Source organism: Panthera pardus, unplaced genomic scaffold, assembly GCF_024362965.1.
Source record: "Panthera pardus isolate Hobbes unplaced genomic scaffold, ASM2436296v1 HiC_scaffold_24, whole genome shotgun sequence".
Classification (NCBI taxonomy): Eukaryota; Metazoa; Chordata; class Mammalia; order Carnivora; family Felidae; genus Panthera; species Panthera pardus.
In genome coordinates this window covers 28552867-28580566 of record NW_026526810.1, presented here as the reverse complement: position 1 = coordinate 28580566, position 27700 = coordinate 28552867, and the positions used below count along the sequence as shown (strand labels likewise).

General features: G+C 51.5%; 1 long non-coding RNA gene across 1 annotated transcript in view; it reads left to right on the top strand.

Moving 5' to 3' along the window:
* The first annotated feature begins 6081 nt into the window (after positions 1-6081).
* The window catches only part of LOC128772938 (uncharacterized), a 52880-nt gene continuing 31261 nt past the window's right edge, over positions 6082-27700 (top strand). The window contains exon 1 of the long non-coding RNA XR_008417031.1: positions 6082-6164. This is a non-coding gene — a long non-coding RNA (uncharacterized LOC128772938). The remainder of the gene's footprint in view (positions 6165-27700) is intronic.

Genomic DNA, 27700 nt, shown 5'->3' with positions numbered 1-27700 from the left:
CCCCACGGCCCGCTCAGACCAGGGTCATTTTGCAGGGGAACGTAGTACCCTTTGGGATCACACCCTGCCTTGCCTCTGGAGGGGCTTTGCATTTGTACACGTGGGTCATCATGTCTTCAAGAGCACCGCCCTGCTGTTTGTCTTTCTTGGGCTGTTTGCCTTAAGGCTCTGCCTCCTTCAGGGGGAGCCAGGGACTTCATTGCAGCACAGGGAGGTCATCTCCCCTCAGCTAAGTTTCATCTCTTACCAGGCAGCGAGGGCCTCCCTGCCCTAGTTCTCCTGTCCGTTGGCTGGGAGGTGAGGCGGCCTGGGTCTGCTGGGTAACCCACGCTGACCACCCGTAATGCTTTGTGAGGGGAGGCGGTTGTCATGTGGCTCCCTTGCCGCTTTCTAGAATGATAATATCAGTTCCGGCAATTGAGGGCAGAGATTGCTTTCTTCACCTTAAGTCCCCAGCACCTGGCCCGGGCCTGGCTCCGAGCACAGGAAAGATAGGTCGAATTAGAACATATTTCCATAAACTTCTATTCTACCCAGGTCGATCAACCCACTGGCTCTTGAGCAAATGGAACCTTCCATTTGCTTGCACGCTTTTGCTCGAGCTGTTCGCCCTGCCCGGAATGCCTTTCTATCAACTTTCGATACTCAGAATCTTATCAGCCTTCAAGGACCCCTTCCATCCCCTGCTAGATGGTATGGTCCTTAAGAAAAAGGCTGAGCTCATTGATGCTTCTATCTCTATACAGAAGGGCCTCAGCACATGCCTGTTGCATGAATGAATGAGTGAATGAATGAACAAATGGAACTCTGACTCCCTTTCCTTTTTTTTTTTTCTCCATCATGATTCCATTTTATATCCTTCTCAGAAGCTTGCCCCCACTCCGGCCTACAGAACCCTCTTCCTTTCATTGGGCTGACTTCCTGGGTGGACGCTTCTGACACTTTGGTCCCCGTCTGGCTCCAGCGTCCCGGATGATGCTTGGCTATGCGAAAGAAATCCTTCTCGCTGCCTTCCGACATTCTTTGCCTTACTGCCCGCAACTAAACCGCGTTCGAAGGAAGTCCTGGAAGCAGGTCTGTAAGGCAAGCTAGCCGGGGTTATTCCAAAGGGGCCGGCTGAGGCAGAGAAAGACAGGTGGGATCACTGGTCCAGGCAGGGAAGGAGTCAAGTCTTGGAAACAGGCCTGGACACTGAGGACATGAGACCAGGTGTGTACCATGGGTCGTAGAGCTCAAGTCTATGGTTTTCCGTCTAGAAGGGACAGCATTCCTGAGGGCTAGCATTGGCAGAGAAGAGCAGCTATGCCAGAAGACACAAAGACCTGTGGCTCTCGGTTGAGACTGGCTGCTCTCTGATGGGTCTGGGGACTCAGGGGCCCATAGGAACTGTCAGTGGCCAGAGGAAGGCCAGAAGCCTGGAGGTGAATCCCGTTACTAAAGTCATCAGTGACATCGTAGGCTCCTTGAGGGCTGGCTCGTGTCACCACCATGCCCCAGGGTCTGTCAAAGTCCTACCGAATCGAAGAAGTCTGTGGCATTAAGCCTGGGAACCTCCATCTTTAACAAGCTCCCAGGGTCCTGATCAGACACAGTAAAATGTAATCATCACTACCTCCCGCTTCTGGGAGTTCCCACAGCCCGGAGCTCATGGTCGGACACGTACTAGGTACAACATAAATATTTCATATGATCGAAATCAGCTTACATGTTATGGGGGGGCTTCTCTGCCTCTTGAGATCCAGGTTAAGATTGACTTAGACCCCCAAAGTTCCTTCTCCGTGGAGCCGCAGCCGTGAGTCCCCTGAGGTCTCCGAGACTCTCTAGGGGACACAGAGTCTCCTGGCTCCTGCTGCCTCAGGCTCCTCCCGTCTTCATCTCACAGCACATGGACCCAGACAGCGAGCTCAGCCACTTCTCATTTTCCATGGAACAGCTCGCTGGCACAAAGCATTCGTGGGTGAGGCAGATTTATTTGAAGATACAGGGTGGGACGGGGGTGGGAACGAAGGAAGGATTTACATCACGGCGGTGCAAACAACTTCAAGTTGAACATCAGGTGTTTCCATTCTTAAAATGCCCCTCTGGCCACCCCACTACTCCAGGTAGCTACAGCTTCTAACCCTACCTTCTGCTCCCCAAGCCCCTCCCCCCCCACCCCGCCCTTCTCTGATTCCCTCCGCTTTCCCTTTCCTCTTTTTAGGCACTCCCCAGTTTCCTTCCTCATTTCCTGCAGGGTGGGTCAGCCTTTGCCTTAGAGACCTTGGAATGGGCACACCCCCATGCCTTCAGACCTCCCCATCCGCTCCTTAAGGTATCTCCCCAAACAGAGACCTTTTGCTCTGTAGAGGGGTTCCCGTATCAGCGGTAGGTAATAAAGCTTCATTCATTGCCTGTATGCAGAGTACAGAAGCTGGAAGGGATCCCGGAGATCATGAGTCAAACTCAAGTCAGACAGTCATTGGCCCAAGGTCCCTGGCAAGCGACAGGAAGGTCAGATGCTGGAACCCCGGGCCCTGGCTCTCCTTCTCCCATGGATTAATTGATTCCATGAGTCACTCAGGAACTCCCGCACAGTCTTGCAAGTGTTGTGATCAGGAACAGGTTTTGGGGCAAGCCCGCCTTGTCCAAGTAGACTTCCTGATGACCCCTACTGGTGCTTCTTCATCACTCCCTGAGTCGGAAGTTCAATTCCATGAGCATGACCCCGCTGTCTCTGCACCGGTCTTGGGCTGGCAGACAGAGCCGGGATTCTAGCCCTACATCTACCATTAAGATGCTGCTTGATCTTGACCCAGGGTTATCTTCCCTTTGGGCCTCAGTTTGCCCACCCTGAAAAAGAGAGTTGTGTCTGGTGTGGTCCTAGCAATTTGTAGAAATGTGTCAAGTGCCTTAAAAGGATGGCACACTTCAAGTGTGTGTGTATGTGTGTGTGTGTGTGTGTGTGTGTGTGTGTGTGCGCGTGTAGGAGCATTCAAGGCGTTTTACCCCAATCCAACTGAAGACAGTTCCACTTATATCTGTTCTGAAGACTGGGGTTTCATGAGGGTTTCTAATTAGAAAAAGATTTCCATTGCTTAAAAAGCGCTTGAAAACCTGTGGTGTAGCTGACATCTGGGATCCAAGTCTCTGTCGAAATATGAGCCTTTATGGCTGCAGTAAGAGGGGCTGTTCCACAGGGCTCCCCGTGGCCGTGCCTTCCATGTGACCACCATTAGCAAACTGGGACGTCCATCACAAGGCAGCTGGGGAAGCTGGGTGGGGGGGGGGGGTTGGGTAGATCCCCATCACGGGGGCTGTTTTGGGGACTTTCTGAGTATTGGTAAGTGTGAATCAGGCCCCAAGTTTTCCACTTCCTCTGCCCAATAGACTCTTTCATCAGAGTGTATAAATGTGCGCTTCAGCAAAATGCAGATGCAAAAGTTCCACGGTCCAAAGGGGGTGTGGGCGGGAGCGGAGGGCTGGGCCCAGGTAGGCACCCAACATTTCCACCACAGGTGGTGCACAAGGGAAGCCTTTCCTGCCTGCAGCCCTTCCCAGCAGCAAGTCTCTGGCCGGCCCACGCATTCCGTGATCCTTGTCTCTCCTTGTTCTCAGCGTGTGTGGTTTGAGGGTGGCCAGGGCGGGACACAGGCAGCCTCAGAGTGGATACGGGCTCTCCTGGCCAGCAGCGTGGCCTTGGTCCCTGCTCACACACAGACAGAGCCTGATCCACCATCAGCTTCTTTTGGCCTCATGCCGAGGCTAAAAGGCACAATAAGGTGTGCGTACAGCACTTTAGAGTTTGCTGGAAGACCTGAGAGACAGGCCTCCCTGTGCCTGTGGGTCGTCCCCACACCCACAGTGAGGGATGGACTGGGTCCCTGGAGATCACGGCCCTTCTTCTGCTCTTACCAATGTTCCTGTGAATAATCCCTGGGAACGTTGCTACTGAGTATATTCTCCTCCCTGATACACAGGATAAATACACAAAACTCAATTCCTCACATACCCACCATGACCAGGTTGAAGATAGAAGCAAACAAAACCACAATCTACCTCTGAATGACTCTCACTGAGAATTATGTGAAACTTTCATGAAGAAAGCCACAAAACTTTATTAGTTCTGTGTAAGAAGACTTTTGAGTAAGTGGAGAATGCACCCAGGTTTTGATTGGGAAAAAGGAACAATGAAAAGACATTCTTCTTCCCTGAATTAGTATGTCGATCTGGCAAAACCCCAATAAGAATCTCAATGGAAACTTTTGGTAATTTGAAAAGACAACTCTGAAATGAGTCTGAAAGAATGGCAACCTCAAAATAGCTGAAGTCTTCTTAAGAACCTGAGAAGCGATTTGCTTTAGCAATATTCAATCGTATTTTAAAGGTACACCGATTGTACAGCATGATGTTGGCTCCTGGACCAGCCGGCATCAATAGCACATAACTGATAACTGTAAAACCAACTTTACTATGGGTATAAAAGCAACCCGAGATAGAAGGAAGCATTACAAATGAATAGGAAAGGGTCAGATCAACAACTGGTGTTGAGGAAATGGGCTACTTGGGAGATAATCATTGTAGATCTTAATCTTTTTCTAAAGGAAATTTCAGGTCATTATAGCATTACACAAAAGAAGCCCCATAACGATAGAGGAAAACATAAGTGGACATTTAAATTAGTATGGGGGCGGGGCACCTGGGTGGCTCAGTCGGTTGAGCATCCGACTTCCGCTCAGGTCATGATCTTGAGGTCCGCGAGCTTGATCGAGCCCCGCATTGGGCTCTGCGCTGACGGCTCAGAGCCTGGAGTTTGCTTCGGATTCTGTGTCTCCTTCTCTCTCTGCCCCTCTCCTGCTCACACACTCTCTCTCTCTCTCTTTCAAAAATAAATAAACGTTAAAAAAAAACCCTTAAATTAGTGTGGGGGTGACACCTATTTAAGCTTAGAAACAATTGGAGAAATGACTAAAGCAATTGCCTACCCCAAACTCCAACTATATATTAAAAAAGAAAGTACAAAAATAAAAAAAGGAAATGACAAACTGAGAAAAATATTTGGAAAAACAGATATGGCAAAAGGTTAATGGCCTTAGTATACAAAGAGCTTTCAGAAAGCCTAAAAAAAAAAAATAGGCCTAACATCCTGGTAGGAAAATTGGCAAAGAACATTCACAAAATAAGACATACAAAGGGCTAACGTATGAAAAAATGTTTAATTTTACTGTTGGGCAAAGAAATGCATAATAAGACAAGATTCCATTTTTTTTACCTGTCCGATTGTTAAGATTGCTGCTGCTGCTGAGGGCAGTTGCAGAAATGTTAGTGACTATGTGACGAAATGGGAACATAAATTGGCAGCAATCTGTGTGGAAGAATTTCAACACTTTTCGTAGTTTTGACTCACCGGTGTTATTTCTCGCAATCTATTGGAAGGAAACCGCGGAGACGGTATCAGCATATTCATCACGATATTATTTATCAGGTCTGAATGTTAGAAATAATTACGACATATGGCAACAAAGCCTTGATAAAATAGTGTGTATTTCTGTTGGGGAATACATTAAAATTTTTTTTTTTTACATTTATTTATTTTTGAGAGACAGAGAGAGACAGAGCACAAGTGGGGGAGGGGCAGAGAGAGGGAGAGACACAGAACTCGAAGCAGGCTCCAGGCTCTGTGCTGTCAGCACAGAGCCCGATGCGGGGCTCGAACCCACAAACTGCGAGATCATGACCTGAGCCGAAGTGGGACGCTCAGCCGACTGAGCCACCCGGGTGCCCCAGGAGAATACATTTTTAAAGGCATATATCAAAAAGTATTTAATAATACGGGAATATGCTTACCATGGAATGTTAAAGCTGTGTGTGTGTGCGTGCGTGTGTGTAGCGAATCTCAGGTTTCTACTCCTCTGTATGCGGTGTGGGGAAGAGGCAGGAGTGACATGGTCTGTTACTGGATTTCCTGCCCTCAGTCCTCCCACCTATAAAATGGGATCACAATGCTTGCCTCTCGGGGCCCTGTGAGGATGAAGGAAGTACCCCATGCAAACGTGATGTAAGTTCTAATTCTTCATGCACCTGTATCTTCTCTCTCCAGGGAGGCTGAATTTTCCTAAGAGTACGAATCAAGCGGCTCCTCTACCTGTAAAACGGGGAATTCGCCTGGTGTGCATTGGGATCTAAAGGTAAGCTTTAAAATTCTTTTTTTTTTTTAAGCTTATTTATTTATTTTGAGAGAGAGAGAGAGAGAGAGCATGCAAGTGTGAGCAGGGTGGGTGGGGACGGAGAGACAAGGGAGAGAGAATCGCAAGCAGTCCCCACACTGCCAGTGCGGAGGCCGACTCGGGTTTCGAACCCGCAAACCGTGAGATCAAGAGCTGAACCGAAATCAAGAGTCAGCTGCTTAACCGACCGAGCCGCCCAGGCGCCCCAAACTTGAAAGTTCTGAGATGGTTGAGTTCCAGCCTTGACTCACCCTCATGCTCCTTGTGTGACCTTAGGTAACTCACCATCCACGTCTGGGCTTCAGCCACTTAGGACCCGATGAGGGAATAGCTGTGGTCCCCTCGAAAGCTGTCATGAGGGCACCATTCTCTTTGCACAGGTAAAAGTCACAGTCATCTCGTCCGTATGGGTCAAGGCCGGGCTCCCAGGGCCTTCCGGCAAGGCTACTGCCCCTACACAGACGGGTTACCTGATGGAAGGACTTGATGATATTGACACGTGATGGCAGGTGTTTTCATCTGTTTCATTCACTCTGTGTCCCCCGTGCCCAGAACAGGGTCTGACGCCTAGTGGGTGCTCAACACCTATTGACTGAATGGAGAATGAATGGGGAGAGGATTGGTGGGCAATCCTGAAACACAGGCTGGGTGGCTGACTTGAACGGGGGTCCTCAGGACCTCCTCCATGGGCTGCGGAGCCATCAGGGAGGGAGGTGAAGGTAAAAGGTAAAAGGTGAAGGAAGAGAATATGTGGGAGGCTGCGGCTTGTGGTTCCTGCTGTGTGCCCACTGGACAGGTCCGGGTGGTGTTCCCAGGGCCCGGGACCTGACTCTGTGCTGCGTGTTTTACCTGTATTATTTAATTTGAGCTTCCCTTAAATCCTGGGAGGATAGTATTATGACCTCCATGTTATACACAAGGCAATGACCTGAGGGAGGGAGGAAAACGGGCCCGAAGGTCCCACAGCTTTTCGGTGGAGGAGCCAGGATTTGAACCCGGGTCTGTCTGATTCTCAAACCCTTGACCTTGGAGCTACACTCTACAAGTGTTTCTCTCCCTGAACTTCTCTCAGCACAAAGAAAAGAGTCCACTTTTGCTGTGTGTGCATCTTGGGAGGTATCCCAGCGCTGCCCCTAAATCACCTCTGGATATGAGTGTTGTTCTGGGAATGGCCGGCCGGCCGGTGATGGATCCCCGCCGTCTATCATGCCCCCGCGGTGCTCTGACATGCGGTGCTGGAGTGCAATCAGAGCGATGGTGTCCTGATCTATGGGGGACGTACATCATCCCAGGGCTGCTACCTTGACATAGCACCTTAGCTTGCTGTCAGCGGGACGGCCCCTTAATGTATTTCTGTAATATATCACCCGCCGAAGGTGGCCAAGGAGGCCCGCGGACGCCAGTCAGGTAGGGCCCTTTCCATGAGTCTCCCTGAGTTAGTTCTTGGTCTCTTAAGATTCACGTGTGCTGGTTTGTGTGAGCACAGAGAGAGCAGAAGGGGAGGACGGGCAGGAGCAGAGAGCCGCTGAAAGGCGAGAACAGAGATGGGGGTGAGGCAGGAGGGTGCAGGCAGCAGAGAGGAGAGAGGACAACGGAGGAGGGGGAGAACCCAGGGAGGGAAAGGAGTGGGGAAGGGTGGCGGCGGACGGCTGGGGTATCCAGGTGCAGGAGAGTCAGGAAGCTTGGCAGTCGGGCACAGACGTCATCGTGAGGAATATTTGTGTTCGGCCTCCTGGGTGCCTTGTTCCCCTGGGGAGAGGAGGCGCTGAAAGAGGGGGTATGGGTGTTAGAAGGACATGGGTCCAGGACTAGAAACTTCTGCTCCTTCACAGAGAGCAAAGGGGGCTGTGTGGTTTACCAGGCCCTTTCTCATTCTGCTTCCATTGCTCCAGAGGTCACCTTGGTGGGAAGGATCCCCCCCCCACCGTGCTGCATCTTGGACCCCAGCACGCTATGTCTACTACCCGCTGGACAGCTTTATTCGGACAGCTGAACAGCGCCACATGCTCAGAGGATCCCACCCTGTGGTCATCCGTCCACTCCTGGTCTCCCCCCTTCTTACTGCAGTCCAAAATCTCTCCGGTCTCCAGTGCCTGAGATCTCACGGTCATGTCCCCTCCAAGGGCCCCGCATTCGGTTCTGTCAATTCTTTTCCGTTTCTGTCGCCTTCACTCTAGCCCACGTTAGGTGACTCTTGGGCCAATCAAATATTTACTGAGAACATACTCTGTGCCAGGGTGACAGCTTGGACAGGCGCTTGATCTCTCCCCTCATCAACATATTCTGCACATCACTACCCAACTGGCCTCCGTAAAGCACTCTTTGGTCACTTTTTAATCCCTAACATTTTTTAAAGTTTAAAAATTTTCTTAAATGTTTATTTACGTTTGAGAGAGAGAGAGAAAGAGAGAGTGAGAGTGGAGGAGATGCAGAGAGAGAAGGAGACACAGAATCGGAAGCAGGCTCCCGGCTCTGAGCTGTCAGCACAGAGCCCGGCATGGGGCTCGAACTCACAGACCGCATGATCATGACCTGAGCTGAAGTCAGATGCTTAACTGACTGAGCCACCCAGGTGTCCCTAAAATTTTTCAATTTTGTTTATTTATTTTTGAGAGAGAGACAGAGAGAGTGAGAGGGGGAGGGACAGAGAGAGAGGGAGAGAGAGAATCCCAAGCAGGCTCTGAGCCATCAGCACAGAGCCCCATGTGGGGCTTGAACTCACAAACTGTGAGATCATGACCTGAGCCGAAACAGAGCCAGACGCTTAACTCACTGAGCCACCCAGGAGCCCTATTTACTTATTTTTGAGGGAGAGAGAGAGAGAGAGAAAGAGAGAGAGAGAGAACAAATGAGTAGGGGGAGGGGCAGAGAAAAAGGGAGAGAGTATCCCAAGCAGGCTCTGTCAGCACAGAGTCTGATATGGGGCTTGAATCCGTGAACTGTGAGATCACGACCTGAGCTCAAACCAAGAGTCGGATGCTTAACTGACTCAGCCACACCCAGGCACCCCTTTCCCTAATATTTCAAAGAAAGGGCTCCCCACTGCCAACCGGATGTCTATGTGCCGCCCTAATGGACCGTAAAGAGGTGAATGGGAGCGTGATTTGCAGGTGGGTGGGTGTGAGGGTCTAGGTCCAGCCTGGAGGGGTGTTGCCCATGTTGTCCATGGCTCCTCGACTGAAGGAGAAAGAAATGTGAAGAGCGTGTAACTCTAGTCTAAGGTCGAGCCCCACAGGGTCCTGTCTCACCGTGCTGTCACATTACAAATACAGCCTAGAAAACAAAAATAAAACGCACTTCAATCTTTACCGGATCTCTTACAGGGCGTTAAAGGAGAGCCACTTTATGAGTCTCCTTAAAATCCTGTTGTGTCTCCTTCCATCCTCTTAGCCCTGTAGCGGCTCCATGGCCTCTCCCCATCTAAACACATTGCGCGGTTCTCCATCGACACTCTTCAATACCAGGCTTTTCTGTGTCTCTCTCCTTCATCCCGCTCCTTCCTTCTGCCCCTTAATGTTGTAGGGCAACTTAATCCTCTTGGACTTCTTACATTCTTTTTGCTTTGTGCACTATCTAGATTCTGTATATACACCGGAGAATCTAGAGGCTACTCCAGCAAGCCTATGGGCGACCAGCTGCTCCAACACCAGCTCTCAAAAAGGCTACCTTTACTGCATCGAACTGCTTTTGCTTTCTTATCAAAATCGGTTGCGCACATCCGTGTGGGTCTGTTTCTGGATGCTCTGATCTGTTCTATGGATCTGTGTGGCTCTCCCTCCACCATAACTATTCAGCGTTGATTACAGTGGCCATATACATCTGAAGTCTGATTCCTTCCACTTTATTCTGTTTAAAAAACTGTCTCAGCTACTCTTGTGGGTTTTTTTTTTTTTTTGGTCTTTCCCTATAAATTTTAGAATAATGTTGTCTACGAAAAATCTTGCTGTGATTTCGAATTAGGAATTATGTTAAATCTGTAATCAGTTTGGAAGAACTGGCAATATTTCTATGGTGAGCCTTCCTATTCATGAATACCGTACGTTTCTCCATTTATTTAGATCTTTGATTGCTTTCACCCACAGTGTACAGCTTTTTCAGCACGTAACTCCCGTGTATGTTTTATTATGTTTACACTCCAAGTATCCCATTTTGGGAGAGCAACTGTAAGTGGTATTGTATTTCTAATTCTGGTGTCTATGTGTTCATTGCCAGTACATAGACGTATAATAGTTTTTGTATATTTATCTTGTATCCTGTGACACTAGGGCACTGATTAGCTCTGGAAGGTTTTCTTGTTGGTTGGTTTTATAGAGTCCTCAAGACTTTCTATGTAAACAATCATGTTGTTTGCACAGAGAGGCAGTTTTTATTTGTCTGCTTTTTATTTCCTTTTTCTTGTGTTATTGCACTGGCTAAAACTTTCAGAGCTGTGTTGAATAAGAGTGGTGAGCACAGATAACCTTGCCTGTTCTCAGTCTTACAGGGAAAGGATTCAATCTTTCACCATTAGGTATGTTAACCAAAGGTGTTTTGTAAATGCTTTCATCAAACTGAGGAAGTTACCGTTCTAGTCTTATTTTTTCACTGTTGTTGAATTTCATCAAATCCTTTTTCTGCATCAAATTATATGATCATGTAACTTTTCTTATTCATCTGTTAATAAGGTTGATTACATTGCTTCACTTTCAAATACTGAACCAGTGTGCACTCTGGAATAAACCACATTTGATCATGGTGTATAATTCCTTTTACTTGTTGCTGAATTCTATTTGACTAATATTTTATTTGCGATGTTTACATCTGTATTCATAAAGGGTAATTGTATGTTTGTCTATTTTGGTATTTTGGAAGTGTTTCATGAAAGAATCGGGAAGTTCCCTCCTCTTTCTTTTTTTTTTTCTGGAAGAAATTGTGTAGAATTCGTGTCAATTCTTCTTTGAACATTTACTAAAATTCTCCTGTAAACCCATCTGGGTCTGGAGATTTCTTTTTTGGAATTTTTAAAATCATGAATTCAGTTTTCTCAAATAATTACAGATTGTAGGACTATTCAAATGATCTATTAAATATTGAGTGAATTATGGTAGTTTGTATTGTTAAAGGAATTAGCCCATTTCATCTAAGTTGTCAAATTTATGTGTGTAGACTTGTAGTGTTCCTTACTATGCTTTTGATGTCTGCAGGGTCTGTAGTGCTATCCTTTTTTTCATTTCTGATATTGGTGATTCATGTTTTTTTCTCTCTTTTTCTTCTTTGTAAGCTTTTCTAGAAATTTGTCAATCCTATTGATCTTTTTAAAGAACCACCTCTGTGTTTCATCAATTTTCTCCATTTTTCTGTTTTCATTTTCATCAGGTTTACTCCTATCTTTGTTATTTCCTTTGTTCTGCTTTGGGTTTATTTTGCTCTTCTTTTTTGAGGTTCTAAGGCGGGAGCTTAGATGAGTGATTTGAAGTTTTTCCTCTTTTCTAATGTGTGCACTTAGTGCTATAAATTTCCCTTTCAGCATGGCATTAGCTGTGTTCCACAAATTGTGATACATTCTATTTTCATTTTCGTGCAGTTCACCGTGCTTTTAAATTTCCCTTGAGACTTCCTCTTTGACCCATGGGTTGGTTTAAAGTGTTTGGAGATCTTTCTGTTACCTTTCTGTTACTGATTTCTCATTTGATTCCATTGTGGTTGGAGAACACACTCTGTACGATTTCAATTGTTTTCAGACTTGAGGATTGTTCTATACCCTGGGAAATCGTCTGTTTTAGTATTGGTGTGTGTTCTGTGGGCACTTGAAAATAGTGTATAATTTACTATTGTTGGGTGGAATGTTCTATAAAAGTTGATGAGAACCTGATGGTTGATGTGGTGAGTTCTTTTATATCCTTGCTTATTTTCTGTCTAGTTGTGTAAAAATTGTTGAGAGGGATATTTAAGTCTCTAATTATCATTGTGGAGATGACTACTTCTCCTTTTAGTTCTAGCAGCTTCTGCTTCGCATATTTTGCATCATTGTTGCTTGATGAAGTCACATTTAGGATTTCCAGGTCTTCTTGGTGGATTGATTCTTTTATCATTATACAATGTCCGTCTCTGTCTCTGGTAATTTTCTTTACTCTGAAGCCTGCTTTAACTGACTGCTCACATAGCTACTCTTGCTTTCCTTTGATTAGTGTTTGCATGATTATCTTTTTCCTTTCTGTTGCTTTCAACCTGCCTACACCACATTTGAAGTGAATGTGCTGTAGCCACATTTGGTCGGGTGAGAATTCTTAGTTCGCTCTGCTAATCGTTGTCCTTTAACTGATGTACACAGACCATTTGCATTTAATTGAATTATCGCTCTGTCAAAGTTTAAGTTTGTAATTTAGCTTTTTGTCTTCTGTTTCTTGTCTCTGTTTTTTGTTTCTCTGTTCACCTTTTATTGCCTTTCTGCGGGTTACTTTAACATTTTTTGGAAAGAAAAGGGAGCAGGCACTGGGGCTGAGGGACCCCTACCCTACCTGTCCCTGTCCCTAATGTTTGTCAAACCAAACCCTGCCGAGCTCTATTCCCAATACGTGCTTATTTGAGTAGTGATTTGCTTCTGTGTCCCCCGGGTGAGTGGCAGACAGAACCCTGAGTCTTCTGAGTTTCATTTCAGCTCTTAATCTTGTGACATCACTTCAGGCACTGGGCAAGCTGGCCTGCAGGAGGTGATCCAGAGGACCTTCAAATCCTGTCAATAAAGAGCAAGCGAAGACTTCAGTCAGGAGGGACTTGACCTGAAGACACAGGGGAGAAGAGAATGCTTTTTCCTGAGTCCAGCAGAAAGGCATTGAGGAAGGGTTGTGTTCTGGCTGAGGAGGCTTCAAATCCGGGGTGTGGGCAACCGAGAAGAACTTGAACTGTTTCGTTACTAAGCCCTGTGTTCCATTTGACCAGTCGGGACAAAACAGTACAGCTCATCACTTGGAAGACAAAGAATGGGAAGTCGGGGGATCTGTGTCTGCTCTGTGGCCAGCTAACAAGGGGGCATAGTGAGTTTCGTCTAAGTCATATGGGGAAGGATGCTGGGGAACTGCAATGGCCTTTTCTGGAACAAAAAGGGGGCGAAGGTGGGGTTTCCTTAACCTTCGCTGCTTTCCGGGATCACAGATGTAGGAAACACTCGACGTTGTCCGTCCCATCCTAGAAATTGAGTTGGATCCTTGGGAAACCTGGAACAAACCCCGTGTTTCTCCATGAGGACAATCGGGGCTCTCGGCAGAGCGGGGTCCCCACGTGAGCTGCTCTCAGCTGGGCGGAAGGTCCCCCCTGAGCTCTGGTGGGCAGGGCCAGGGCTGGGCCAGGGGTTTTCCCAGCAGGCGGCAGGGTTCCTGGGTGGGTGGCTGCTCCTAGCTCTGGGCTTAGCTTCCCTCCTTCCCCCTCCCCTCCCCTCCCTACTCCTGGCCACCCCCTTCCCTGCCTGCCACACAGCTGTTTTGCCAACACTGCTGCCTGATTATCTTTCAAGTGGCTTCTTGGAGCAGATGTTCTGGCTCCTTCCTGCATCGAAAACAAACAGGCGCTGTGTTGTCATTTGCTCTCCTGGGGAAAATCCCTCTGCTGCTGTAGATTCTTCTTGAGAGGTTCAGGGACTTGTGTGAAGTCTCTCCCGGCTGCTCCTTGCCAAGAATTTGCCTCCAGATGGATGACGGGGGCTCCTCAGGTCTTCCGAGGTGTGTGTGGCCCCTCACGGGCGTGGGCTGGAGGAGTGCATTCATAACAGAATCAAATTCCGACCTGGGGGAAAGCGAGGGTGGGCCTCACTCGGTCACTGCCTTCCAATATCATTTAACCTTTTGAAAAACATAAACATCTCACCCACTTTGATTCTGAAAGACTCCCCCCCCACCCCCCCGCCAGGGGTTTCTCCCCAGTTGGAACATCTCTGTTTTGTTTCCAGAAGCCTCACCAACAAGGAAATGTCGTTGGCTTGCTTTTTGAGGTTTGCGTTATGAAAGCACTGGGTTTTCGGTTTCTGTTGTATGAATATGAAAGTTGAATGTGTCTTTCCAAAGGTGCCCATGTCATCACCTTACCCTATTGAGAATCGGGGCTCTGGGTCCACCGGGCAGCTGCTGGGAGAGTGGCCGGGATGCCCTGTGAGAGGCCAGGAAGGTCCTCTGGCCGCAAAGTGGCTGCCTTCCCAACCTGCTGTGTGCGGGAAATTGTAGCTTTAGCAATTTGCTCCTGGAGGCGAGGCCTGGGGACACAGGTGGCTGTGGGTCCTTTAACACCTCTATCAGTGGCTACAGCCTGGGAACTGCTCTGGGAGAAGAGGAGAGAGGTACCGGGGGGACATGCCTGGGGAAGGAGATGGGGCATCAGGGTGGTTCCTCGGGGGTGGGAGAGGGATAACAGATCTTTCTGTCATCCATTCCGCTCCCCCACTTTGCTGTCAAAGTGTCCTCCTCTGGCCCGCTCAGTTCCTGCCCTCTTCCACCCTGGCTGGGCCCGGCATGACCTGGAGGGGTGCGTGTGGCCACATCTCACGTGCACGTCCTATGCTCCCCCTGTGTGACCGAGTCGGGCTCCATGGCCCCCCTGGGCCTGACACTGCCTCCTCTCTCGGCCTCCGAGACACCCATTCTCTCCCGATTTTCCTCCTGTTTCTCTGGCTGCTCCTTTTCTGTCGCCTTTGCTGGGCTTCCGCCTGACGTGCAAATGCCCGCGTTTCTCCGTGGTAGACGCCCCGCCCTCTGTTCTCTCCCTAGGCCAGTGTCTCGAACTCGCCAGCAGCATGCAAACACTCCGGGGTGGTTGCCAAACGTGAGGACTTCTGAGCCCCACCCCTAGAGATCCGTCTCCGTGGCCTGGGGGCCCAGAGATTTGTACGTTCAACAAGCGCCCTGAGGGATGCTGATGCTGGTAATCCATGGAGCGCATTTTGATGAAGTTCTGGGTCGCACTATTGCATGTATGATTTTATCTAATCCCAAGGCATTGCACGGCATTTATATGCTGACACCTCCTCAACTGATATCTCTAGCTCGGATCCTCCTCGGAGCTCCAGGCCTGTATTTCCACATCTACTTGTCAGCTTTATTTGGACGCGACCCAAGCCTCTGAACCTTAGGATTCCCGCAAGGAAACGTGATTTTCCTTCCCAGAACATCTCTCCTGCGCTTCATCTCAGGAAGTAGAAGGACCAAACCGGGAGCCCCAGGGCTTCCTTGTGATTCCCCTTTCTGCCAGACCCATGTCCCAGACGTCAGCAACTCCTGCATCCGTGTTTACCTTCAGAATACTTGGCCAGCCGGCCGCGTCTCTCCCGTTCTGGTGCCACCGTCCCTCTGTGCCAAGCCACCATCACCACTGCGTGGACGACCATGGTAGATGCCCTAATCCGTTCCTCTACACCAGCCAAGGAGGAAGTATGAAACGTACCACAGATCCTGTGGCTCCCTTGCGAGGCTTCTCGTTATACTTCGGATGAAATCCAAACTGCCCTTCCCACTCCGGCCCTGTGCCATCGACCCCTGCCTGTCTCTCCCCTGCCTCTCCCATCACCCTATGCCTGTCACCCTGATCTCTGTTCACACTGAACGCTCGGTTCCCGGAACAGGCCAAACACTTTCCGGTCTCAGGGCCTCCGTACATACTGTTCCCTCTGCCTAGAATGCTTTTCCTTGGTTCTTCAAATGTCTCCGTCTCCTCCTCATTTTGAGGTCTCAGTTTTCCTGACCTCCTCCTTATTAATATTATTGCTTTCATACTGTTATTCTTCATCGTGGCCACCTGCCCTTTCTTTTCATGGTGTTTCGTGGAAGCTCATGATTTGTAATTATGTATTTATTACTGCTTACTTATGTCTCTGTTTTTGGGTCCTTTTCTCCAGACAGTGTGTTCTGTGAGGGTAGGGACCACGTCTCCTTGTTACCTAGCATAGATCAGCCCTCGATAAATGTGTGCTAAATGAACGGAACAATTTGCTCCATTCTGAGAGATTTATTCTCATCTTGCCCCAGTGCTCTCCTTAAGAGTTTGGAATATCTGCTCCGTGCCCTGTCTTTTGGTAAGGATCTGTGGGATTACAGGAGAGGGAAATGCCATCCTGGGCGTGAGGTATCCCCTCTGGAGGGTGAGTAAGCGGTGGTGAGGAAAGAGATTGCCACACAGATCTAAGATGACCTATGACAGAGAGGGTTGAGAATAGAGGATGACAATATGACAGAAGGACAGTACGGGTCTCAGTGCTGATGACAAACTGAGGACACCAGCCTGAGAAATTTAAGAGGGAGCCTAGGGTTAGTTAGGGCAGGCAGAAGGTAGTGAGGAAGGTAGATTAGTCCCCTGCTGTCTGGCTTGTTGCTTTGAGGTCTTTAAACAAGGGCACTCCGGGATTTGCAGATGTCTGTTGGGACACCATCTGGCCTCGTGACATCAGGAGAGGCAATGTGGGCCAGTAGAATAAGAATCCGTGGGGGAGTTGCTTATCTCTTCTGAGCCTCAGTTTCCACATCTGTAAAATGGGGATAATAACGCCTACCTTGAGTTTTGTGAGGAGACAGAGCTTAGGCCCCTGCCTAAGAGGGTTGGACGGGCATTGTTGGATCCCAGTAAATGTTCACTTCTGTCTCTCATCCTGCCCCGTCTGTTAACTAGTCTATTCTGATTTTACTGGGTTAGCTGTGAGCCTCAGTTTTCCTGACAATGAAATGGAGATAGTATGAAACAAGCATGAAGTATTGGAGAGGCATCGGAGAGTTAATGTTGTTGCTTTGAGCTTGAAGAGACTCTATGCGCCACGAATGTTCGTTGATGGAATGGTTGATTGTAGCTTCCCTACAACCACCGCACAAACACCACAGGGCTGGGAACACACGAGGTGCCTAATAATATCCATTGACTTGAAGCAAATGTCAGAGAGGCTGAAAAAGTGGCAGGTGGGTTACAGCCTTTCCAGTGTGCACCAGACAGGTGGATGCTGGGGCTGAGCTGATGAAATTTACACCAGACTTCCAAATATATTCAGAATCAGGGAATTAGGAGACAACGGAGGAGGCTGCCAAAAAGAATTTATCTCGGAAGTGGAGCTTGGGGAATAGCACTAATATTTTCGGAAATTGAAACTCCAACCATGAAATTGCCTATCATTTATCATACATGGTCTCTCAAAGGGGAAACGGAAAAGCATTTAGTCTTATTGCTTTTTAAACACATGATTGCTGAGCACAGCCATCCAGGCTGCGGTTTTAAGAGATGATGTGTCTGAGAGGGGCCTGCCAGCGCGTCCCTCCAGCCCGATGCAAGGCTGCTCTCTGCAGACTGTCCTCTGTCAAGCGCCACGGGCCACACACAGTAAGGGTCCCACCCAGGCCTGGCCTGGGCAGCTGGGTGCAGTGCGAATTCTGGAACGTGTGGGAACCCCCAGATCGTCTCAGATCTTCCCTGGCCCCTTCTCAATGCCCAGCGGCCATCTCGCTGTGAAAGGCTCTAATCGTTTTAGTTTCAAATTTCCCTTTGAAAGGGTTCCACTGCGCCTTCCATTTCCACCTACCTGCTGCCTATCGTCAAGCTTCTCTGTCTCCTAACCTACTTTGCGAGGGGGGGAGCGGAGCCTGTTTACATGCAACTGACTTCTGGTCCTCTTGGCGTGAGATGTTCACAGCATGTAGCAGCTTCCCATGCTCCTGCCCAACCTCCCGGCCTCCCCTGCTTGGTGTAGGGTCTCCCTGTTGCCTCGATAGCTACAATCGGCTTCAAGGCCCAGAAACACCATCACCCACGTGTATCAGTGGTTTACCAGTGCCGTTCTGCTATCGTGTGGCTCATCATAGCGGATATCCCAGCCAGGGGCAGGTCCTGACTATCCAGGTAGGCGAACCGTGGCAGCAGGAAGCCACGAAGGAGACCTCCTGGAGCACCTTTGCCTAGGGGCTCCTCTGTTTCTATGTGGACTGGTATCTATGTGGGATGGTGGAGGGGGGGAGAGAAAATGGGGTAGGCACAGGCAAAAGCCCTCTCCAGCCCCCCTTTTGCTCCCAATAACCTCGCGAGGGAGACAGGGCGGCCCTGTGAAATTTTTGTCACCATTTACAGCTGGGGGTCCTGAGGTTGCAAGAAGGTGTGTAAGTTGTCCACGACCGCAATGCCAGAAGTGCTGACGTGAGACTCTGACCCAAGGCTTCTGATGTCCAGCACTGTGTTCCTTCTCCTGAGCGGAGAAGTGCCCTGGGGCAGTGGCGTAGGCTGACAGAAAGTCAGAGGGCATGAGTTCTTGCTCCCGCGCTGAGAACTCCAGACTTGGGTGGGCCCTGGGGAAACGGGGGTGATCACGAGGCAGCATTTCCTGCACTCCATGACCCCCCTGACCATTGCATTCCTGCCCGTGGCTTTGGACACCCTCTCTGTGCTGGTGACGCTCGGACCCCCACCTGCACCGAGCGGACCTCTCCACCGAGCTGGGCAGCAAATTACCAGCTACCTCCTGAGGCCCCTCCCCCTGGAGATCCTATAGCCACTACTAAGTGCCCTCTTGGGAATCTTCACATCTAGACCTTATGAACTTCATTCCCACCAGAGAGGCTTTTCTCGAATGAAGTCTTATTGATGTTCTTCTCACGTTTCTTCAAGACTCACCTCCGGAAATGGTCAGGTAACGAATATGTCTCCGGACATCGTCAGTATTCGTCGTTGTCTTTTATGCTATTGATGCCGCTCGTAAGGCTCTCTGAGGCAGATGCTTGCTACGATCCAGTCCTGGCCAGGGACGGGGGCGGGCGGACTTGAAATCTCTTGCAGTAGTCATTTTTTCCGTGTACTAAACATCAAGACTCAAAAGTTTCCCTTTATGTCTTGGTTACCAGGAAGCTCAGAACATAATGAAATGGTCACTCCTAGTCATTTTATGAGCCCACACTGTCATATACGTTTTTCTCCTCCTTGTGCGTTTTTTTTTATTGTGGTAAAATATACACAACATAAAACTTGCCATTTTAACCATTTTTTTTTAACTTTTATTTACTTTTGAGACAGAGAGAGACAGAGCATGAACGGGGGGAGGGTCAGAGAGAGGGAGACACAGAATCTGAAACAGGCTCCAGGCTCCGAGCTCTCAGCACAGAGCCCGGCGCGGGGCTCGAACTCCCGGACCGCGAGATCACGACCTGAGCCGAAGTCGGCCGCTTAACCGACTGAGCCACCCAGGCGCCCCCAATGTAACCATTTTTAAGTGTGCAGTTTAGTGGCGGAGTTCAGTACACTCATTGTGTGCAACCATCCGTCTCTAGAACTCTTTTCATCTTCCCCAGCCGAAACTCTGTCGCCATTAAACACCAGCTCCCCGCTCCCCCCACCCCTGGCCCCGGCCACCCTACTTTCTGTGTCTATGAATTTGACTAGTCGCGGTACCTCGTGTGAGTGGAATCAGATACCATTTGCTCTCCTGTGACTGACTTCGTTTCACTTAGCGTGATGCCTTCCAGATTCTTCTGTGTTGCAGCACGTGTCAGAATAGCCTTCCTTTTAATGGCTGGATAAAATTCCACTGGATGTGCGTATCACGTGTCGTTTCTGCCTTCATCTGTCGGCGGCCGCTTGTGTTGTTTCCGGTTTTCGGGGGCCGTTGTGAACAGTGCTGTATGGACTTGGATGTACAGATATCTATTCAAGTCCCAGCTTTCAATTATTGTTTTTCTTTTTAGTTTTTTTTTATGTTTACTTATTTTTGAGAGAGAGTGCGAGCAGGGGAGGAGCAGAGGGAGAGGGAGGCACAGAGTCCGAAGCAGGCTCCGGCCTCCGAGCTGTCAGCACAGAGCCTGACGCGGGGCTCGATCCCGTGCACTGTGCGATCATGACCTGAGCCAGAGTCGGACGCTTAACCGACTGAGCCCCCCAGGCGCCCCAGCCAGCTTTCAATTCTTTTGTGTATGTATCTGCACAGGAATTTTAGTTTCCTATTTTAACAGCTTGCTGGCTATACGAGAGGCAAGTATACCTAACTTGTTTTGACCAGCACAGGACGTCTGCCCCAGTTCTAGGTCCTTTACGCTGTGTCTTTTGATTTATTGTGTTCATTGTATTTTATAGTTGAAGAGTTTCTCCTTTCCGGAAGAAGGAGGTGTAACAATGATAACAAAACACGTAACTAACGAACTGAGTGGACTCCATATTCCTCAGGCCAGAGCATTGTGACTCCCTCCATGTCCCCAATTCGATGGGAATGCTTTGGGCGAAGGTCACAAGGCCCCCCCCACCCCCACCCCAGACAGCCAAACCCATGAAGGCCAGACCTGTTGCTGCTACTGACCTCATGACCCCCCAGTCCTTCCTGAACCTTCTTCCTTGGCATCTGGGATACCACTCTCTCCTGGTTTTCCCTGATTCCTTTCCTCATCTGTCTCTTTGTAGGTCCTTTCCCTCTGCTGACCTTCAAAGGTCAGCAGTCTCCATGGCTCTGTCCTGGAGCCACTGTTCTTCTCCCTCAACATGACCTTTCCAGGTGACTCCCTGACCTTCACGCCACTGTGGTCACTGCCTCTCCTGGCAGATGGTTCCCCAATTTCTATCTCTGGTCCCAGGCCCCATCCTGAGCATCACACTTGAGTATCCAGCTACCCATCTAGTGCATTTCTCCCCAGAATGCTCCACAGTGACCTTAAACTCAACACGTCCAATGTGGAGTTCATTACAGCCCACCCCACCCACGGCCCCATCTACCCAGCTACCTAAGTCACCACTTAGCTGTTCCACCTTATCCACCTGCCTCGCCACTCTTCCCTCCTTGGTATTTCTAAGGCTGGCCTTTCTTCTCTCTTCTTTCCAAGATCAGGCCTCACCCCTCTTGCCTGGAGTATCAGAGCTGGCTCGGGACAGGTCCTCTCCTCTAGTCTCGCCCTATTCAGATTCATCTCCCACAGCTGCCAGATGGGCTTATCTCACACACACAAGCTGGCTGTGCCACTTCCGTACCCAGAACCCTCCGGGGTCTCCCTGGTACCGAGGGCATAAGGTCTGAGCTTGGCACCTAAACCTCCACAGTCTGGCCCTTTGCTCCCCTCTAGCTGGCCTCACCTCTGTGTGGTCCACCCTTTCCTTGAACTTGCACTGAGCACCTACCTCATGCTGGCAGTGAGGCCCAGGTGATGGCGGGGCTGAGGGTAAGGTGCCCCCAGCCGGTGGAGGAGAGAGATGGTCACCAGTCCAGGGTCATCCGGTGCAGTCAGTTTCATGATGGGAAAGCACTAGTGATAAGGAGCACGTAGCAGGTATTGGGGAGCATTCCAGACAGAAGGAAATCTGTACCTGACCCTGGACATGCTTAGCCTGTTAGCCCTGACAGTGATTCTCCACTCCTTCTCTGTCTCCCCAGTCTGGCTAACTCAGGCCTTCCTGATTTCTCACCCGGACCCTCCCGTGACCTCCTAACTGGTCTCCTCTCTTGGCCTCCAGCCCACCCCACCCAGTGCCACCAGAACATCCTTTCCAAGACACAGATCTGAAGACTGCTCCAGGAAATGGCCAACTTTGATTGAGGCCGAGGCCCATCACAGTTAGGGTTTTTTCTGTGCCCCCTGAGCTGTCCTTCCTCCTGCTCTAGGCCACTAGCCACATTCCACTGCCCATCCCTTCCCAGCCGGGGGGCACGCAGGCGGGGGTCTAGCTGTGGGCCCCGAATGCCCAGTGAGAAAAGGAGGCAGGAGCCGCAGACCATTCTTTAGCACGTTCTGCAGTGAAGGGGAGCGGGAAAACCAGAATGGGAGCCGGGGAGAGGTGTGGCGATGAATGGAGCTTGGTGTTCATTATAGGAGATTCTAGGGCATGCGCATCCTGCTGGGGGTGACCCGGTGGACAGGGACAAGATGGGGTGCGGAAAGAGGGGACACCCAGGTCTTGGAACAGGCGAGGGAGGTGGGATCCTGGCCCCAGGTGGAACAGGTGGCCTTGGGCAGAGCAGTGGCCTTCGTCCACTCATCGGGAGGGAGGAAGGAGAGAGCCGGTGTCAATTTCCCGATGGGACGATGAGGGAGTTCTCTCTGACTGCTGCTATCTTCAGAGCAAAGCATGAGGCCACCGAGGGTGGGAGTGGCGAGGGGCATGTGGAGAGGAGAAAGGATAAGACATTTGTTTGGGAGAACGGGGTCGTACTTGCCAAGGCGGTTGTGCCACGGTAGTGACTGAGACTTGAGGCCATGAGGAAAGGCCATTTGCTTTCTCTCTGGCCGTGTTCTGCGTGGGCACAGGCATCATGCAGGTGCATGGATGGACGGAGCTGAGGCTGGGCATGGCTTCGAAGTGTAAAGAAGGAAGAGAGGAGAAGGATTTGTGAAGGGTGGACATGAGGGCAGCAGATGGGCATTGGTCCTGGGACGGCGGTGGTTGGTGGCCTGGGGGCCCCGTGAAGCTGGGGGGAGTGGGATCTGGAAGGTTAGCCAGTGGCAGGTGGTGACCAGGTGGGGTGCTTGAGGCGGAGATTGTGTAGATGGTAAGGTCAGGGTGTGATGCCCATGGCCGTGGGGTGAGTCAGATGGTTGGAGCCGGCCAGGTGGAGGAACAGAGAGGCCTCAGTGTTGGATGGATCCTCCAAGAGGACGTGAGGCCGCCCAGTGGGGCTGGAGAGGAAGCCAGCGGGCCAGGGTGGCGGGTAAGCCTGCAGCGAATGAGGGGAGCGACCCAGGGGGCAGCGGATGGCCCTGCCGCTAGGATAGTGGTGACAGGTAAAGTCACTTGGCATAGGATTCAGAGGAGCTGGGGCTTTTGGAGGGAGAGGGTGGATAAGAGGACACCCACCTCACTTCCGGGCCCCAGGCGGTGTGGCCCCAGGCGGGCCCCAGGCGGTGTGGGACACGGAAGAGAAAACAGTCTCCCCTGGGGAGGCGCCGGGGCAGGGGTGTGTGTGGGGACAACCAGGTATCTGTCAGGGCGAGACGTCGAGGAAACGGGGTGCCAGCGATGACAGGCCCCGCCTCCCTGGCGCTAAGGGAGGGGGGCTGGAAACCCCTGTTTCTATGTGATGCACAGAGCCCGCTCCGTGAAGGATACACCAGCCCCACGCCTCTCTTGCTTCTGGTTCCTCAGCAGCAAAGCGGCATCACAGTCGCTTGCTAGTGGACGATAAGGATGCTTTGGGATGGGGGTGTGGGCCCAGCCCCAGGCCTGGTCCGGTGGCCCTCGGGTCTGGCGGGGGGGCGGATGGGGGGGGGGAGCGTCCAGCCAGGCGAACCCACCAGGTGGCGGTGGGAGGCTGATGGCCCTGCTTCCCCGGGCAGGCCCCGCCCTCCGCTCTGTCCAAGTTTTCCTGGTAAGAGATGCGACGCATTTCGAGGGCGATTGAACATTGGCAGCGCCCCGTCTTGGCAGGCGCTCGCGGCACAGGTGCGTGGGTAATAGTGAGGTGCGGGGAGAGGGATGGAGGTGCGGCCCGGTGCTGGCCTGCGGCGGGAGTAGAGGGCACCAGCCAGAGATGGGGGGGGGGGGCGTGGGCCCAGCAGCAGGTGATTCCTCTTGGCCCCGGGAAGGGACCTCAGTGCCCCAGCCTACGTGGGAGAGAATCTTGCATTTTTTTCCTCATCCTATCAAGAGATGGGGGCAGGGGGGGGTGGAATTCAACCCAGCGGCGCTGGTTTCCAGGGAGATGCCCACTGCCCCCCTGGTCCTAGCCCTGTGGTGCCTGGGGACACCAAGGGCACCCGAAGCCACCTTTGCCTGTCCATTTTGCAGATGAGCAGTGGAGACCCACAGAGGATGCTTAGCCCATACGTAATAGCTCACCTCCCCACGACATCTTTCTTATCTGGGGCCGGATCACCAAGGGACCTGCCGTCAGGAAGGGTGGGGCTGCGGGCAGGGGCAGCCATTCCTGACGCTCAGGAGGGACAAAGGGCTTTTTGGAGGAAGCAGGAGGTGACTAGGACCTGGGAGGACGGGCTGGCCCTGCCAGTGTGAGAAGGAAGGGCCTTCCTGGGGGGAGGAAACAGCAAGGACAAAGATGTGGCTGTAGGGTGAGATGGCATGATTCCAGGTCACAGACCGTTTATCCTGCGGCTTAGGTGTCACTGGACTTATGTGATCCCCTTCTTTAGACCCTCTGCTTGTTGATCGGAGGGAAAAGGGTCCTCATCTGGCCCTCGCAGGTGCACACTTGGGCTCACTTAATCTCCTCGTCCGCCCTGAGGGGCAGAGGCTATTGGGTCCGTTGTGCAAATAAAGAAACTGGGATCAGCCAGAGGCCTTTGAATTCAATCTTGTGCCTCCCACTGCTCACAGCCATGTGGGGAGCTCATGTTGTGCACCCCTAACTAAGCACCACACAGAGGGGAGAGGATCCCCGTCATCCCACAGGTAGCCCCTGGGAGACCGACGGTCATTTGTCCTCAGAGGCAGCGGGCAGAGCTATGAAAGCGGAAGGCCAGCTGGGACCCCAGCTCACTGCCTGGACCCCCTTGGACCTATCAGGTTCCATTCTGCCTTCCGTTCCCCATTGCTAGTAGGCGGGGTCTGGGTGGCCCATCTCACGTCCCGTCACCTCTATTTTCTGGGACTTCTTATGCTTCATTTGTTGCCTCCAGCCTATGTTGCTCCACTCCTGCCCCCATGACCCTCCCCAGCCATGGATTGAATCGTCTTCAGCTTCAACATTTCAGGATCTGGGAAGTGTCACAACACAACCCCATGCAAGTGGGGTCTGTCTCCAAATGGGCTTACCCATTGGTGCCAGCCCCGTCCTTTAGGAAACTTTTGGGTCTGGATTCCCCTCTTGAAAGTGCACATACATCCAACGACACATGTGACGGACCCACTAGGGCTCTGATAATGGGAGCTGTCATTGGCCGAGCACCTGCTATGTGTGGACACATCAGGAACCATATCCATATTATACTCTCCCTGCCGGGATTGGAGTTACCTCTCCTTCAGGCCCAGAGAGAGGTCACGTGACTTGACGAAGCTCTCACAGCTTGCAAGAGGCAGAGCTGGGAGATTCGAACCCAGAACTCTGTGACTTCAGTGCCTGGGCTCATGCTGTGTGACCCCTCCCTGGCTGGGCCCCAGGATACAGAGACATTCTACGTTCGTGCCCCTGTCCACGGAGCACCGCTCCCCCCCCCCCCCATAGCTTCTCCTCCGCGAGGCGAGGGGATCTATGATCTGGAAGCATTGACTACCGGGGACCACTACCCAGAAAGGACAGTCAGACCCACCGTGTGGCCTCTCCGTGGTGTTCGTGGGTGGGGGCCTCCCTCCCTGGTGCAGGCGGGCAGGCGCGCACAGCGGCCGTCTCCAGGCAGCCGTAGGATGAATAACTGATGGTGATTAGCTAAATCATAACATCGCTCATGCCATGCATAAGTGATGAACCAACTGGTGCCAGGCGGCGCTGAGCAGCAGCGGGCACCCCCGCCCCACCCCCCAGCCCAGAGAAGCCACCACAGCGCTGCCTCCCTGTGTTATCTGGCACATCAAGTTCTGCGACAATGAATATAGATTGACCTTATTATAGCAGCCGGCTGCTGATGCCAGGCGCAGCCAGGCATACTTTGCACAAATTAAAGGTGTCAGCATGTAATTTACGGTTCATGGCGAAAAGGGGTGGTGGTGGGGGGGGGTAGGCACCGAGGCAGGTACAAGGGAAGGTGGGCTGGCTCCGGGGTTTGCACCAGGAGCCCACACGCTAATGACAGGAGGTGCAGCCGAGGCGTCAGTTTCATCCCGGTTTGCACATTTGTAGCTCTTCCCTGCTCAAGGGGAGCAGCCCCCCTCCCCCCAGCTCCCCCCTCTCCCGCCCGCCCCCTGTGCGTGCGTGCGTGTGTGTGTTTCAGCTAAATTACTGGTTTTACCTGAAGAGCGTAAAGTAGGTGTGCTAATTTACGGCTGGGCAGATAAAGCTGCAGTGTGGGGCGCTGTCTGGGAAGCCTGTAATACAACATCATTTTACTAACACACCCGAGAGCAGCTTGACATCTCGAGTTGGGCCTGTGATTAAAGTTGTAGTCTTCCTCCCCCTCCCTCTCCCCGCTCCAACAGATTCAACTCCAAGCAATAGATCTCGGTTTTCTTGCCATCCCACTGATATTCACAGTACACAGTTTGACACAAAGAGTAAGTTATACATCACAAACAACAGCCTCTGCTCTTTACCGCCCAGAATTAATTTTCCATTTGCTAAGCTCCCTGCTTCTCCAAGCCCGTTTTCCTGTCGAGCGGGCCTGTATTCTAGAAAAGGGCAGGGGAGGAAAACGTCAGGTCAGGACTGGAAGGGGATGGCTCGTTTAGCCCCTCTGGGTTACAGATGAGGAGGCCGGGGCCTGACGTGGGGACCAACACATCCTCCTGTGTGTTGGTGGCAGAGAAGGGGCTGAAGCCCCGTCTTTGGATGGCTGTGTCAGCCACATCCCCCGGGACCCTGCAGAGTGGAGAGGGTGGGTGGGGGTGTGGAGGAGCTGGGACATCACCAGGCTGCCCGAGTTGTCTCCCACCCCCCCCCCCAACCCCCATGTAACCTGCAAAACTCTCTGCCCTTCTCTGAGCCCCAGGAGGGGAACCTCTAGGGGCTGCCTGTGCCTCTGGCTTGGCAATGGAAGGCACCAGAATGAGAAGGGAAAGTGGGAGGAGAAAGATTGATCTCTATGTCATTTGCTTCTCTCTGCTGTGATGCTGTGGCTCCGGGAATGACCACCTCCCTCTGTGACTATGCTCTAGCGGGGTGGCCCTTCTTCCACATCTCCAACTTTCCCTCTGGGTTCTGGCAATGCCGTCTGCCCCAGCCTCTTTAGGTCTGGGGCACGAGCACCGCCTGCTATCACAGACGCTCATGACCCTTTCCGATCCCCTTAACCCTGGCCGCCTCTGTCAGCAGCCCCTCCACTCCTGTCTCTTCTATTGAACTGTTTGCGGGGAATTCTGTCTTCTGCAGGACAGCTCCGAGGCTCATTTGAAAGGTTCTTTGAGGACTCTGAACCTCACCTGTTCTTTGTGGAGGACCCACGCTTGCCCGAGTCCTCTGTCTACAGGCACACGCTGGGTGGCAGGTGTCCAAATCTCCCATATGGCAACCCATCAAGTCAGGGGCCCTCTGGGGCCCTTCAGGGGCCTCTGACTGCCCCCTCCCACCAAGCCCTGTGCTAAGGGCTTGCACGCTTCAGCTCAGGGGGGCTCATGGCGGCCCCCCGAGGTCACGTCTGTTTAGGCTCATCTAAGAGATGTGGAGCTGGAGGCTTGGAGAGGTTGAGGCTCTTCCCCCGGGTCACCCAACCCAACCTCGGGCAGCCGAGCACAGCTTCGAACTGGGTCCGGTGCTGAGCGCCTTCCTCTACGCCACATGGGAGGTTCACCTCACTGAATTCACAGAGGACACACACACACGCACACACGCACACACATGCACAAATGACTAAATGCCTTTTGCGAGCGGTAGATGAGCGTGGGCGAGGAGGCAGGGCCAAGAGTGATGAGCACTGGAGGTGGCAGATGGGGCGGGTAAATCTGGGAGGGCCTTCCGGAGGAGGTAAAGAAGTACTGAAGAAAATGGTGTCTGACAGAAG